Genomic DNA, 1,193 nt, shown 5'->3' on the forward strand with positions numbered 1-1,193 from the left:
GTGAAAGAGCATATAGGTAATAGGAGATCACACAGAGATTTTGCAATTAACAGGTACAGTGTTGCGTTATTTTTTATGCTTTGTATGAAATGTAGGTTACACATACACTGCACGTCTTGAATTAAAATAACAAAAAATAATTAACCGGTGACAACCCCATACCCCCCCCCCCCAGTTTTTTGGTAACAAATTAATAAATAATCAGACAGCCATGGACACACTGCCCCGGACGTACTGCATGCGGAACTGATTAAGATCTGCGCGCTCGCGCTCTCTCTCCTCTAGAACTCTAGAGAGAGAGAGAGAGAGAGAGAGAGAGAGAGAGGAAATAGCTCGTCTGGCCGCTGACAGAACCCCGGCCTCTGCGCAAAGATGAATGGCCCGGAGTATTTAAGTTTAGCACTTTGACAGAACCCACCTGATGTGGAGGATTAATGCAACGAAAATCCATCTGCGCGCAACTCCATCCAGAGTGATGGCCTCTCGCCGAGGAGGTCAAACAGTATTTAGGATAAGTACATATCCAGTATGGAGGCGAACATTCCCAAGGCGCGCAACTCTCTACTAAATTAACGCACAGGGTAATTTTATTACAGCTTATTCAGTTGACAGTTTTGTTTACAGAAACAATATCGAGCGCAAAATGCATGATTTAACTTTATAGATGGGTTATGCGGATTGTGCATAAGGACCGTGTCCCAGACGAGTCTCGTAAATAGCATCTAATTGGAAATGGCAGCTAAACTGCACTGTCACAAAGGACGAAAATATAAATTTCTCGAGCATCCCAGACGAACAGACGCGGCCAAAGGCTTCATTACCCCCTAAATTTTGGATGCGGAGCCTAAAACAGAAACTCTTCACTGCCTGGGAGTGAGATATCTTGCATATAGGGGAAAGGCCTTGTCCCCGGTGTGACATTATTCACAACCAGTGAATCCGCTGCAACAACTAACACACTACAGACTTAGAGCAAATATGATCAGTCCTTCATTTGGGAAAGCAACCTGTTTACCTTGACAATTTGTGCGAATTATTGTGTGTGTGTCTGTGTGTGTGTGTGTGTGTGTGTGTGTGTTTGTTGGTGGTAATAACAATATACCTATTTGAAATTCCAATATAGCATTTATATGAATATGATATTAAATTACATTTAATTCTAAATTAAAAGAGTTAAACACATTTTATTAATG

This window comes from Ictalurus furcatus, chromosome 8, assembly GCF_023375685.1.
Source record: "Ictalurus furcatus strain D&B chromosome 8, Billie_1.0, whole genome shotgun sequence".
NCBI classification, from domain to species: Eukaryota; Metazoa; Chordata; class Actinopteri; order Siluriformes; family Ictaluridae; genus Ictalurus; species Ictalurus furcatus.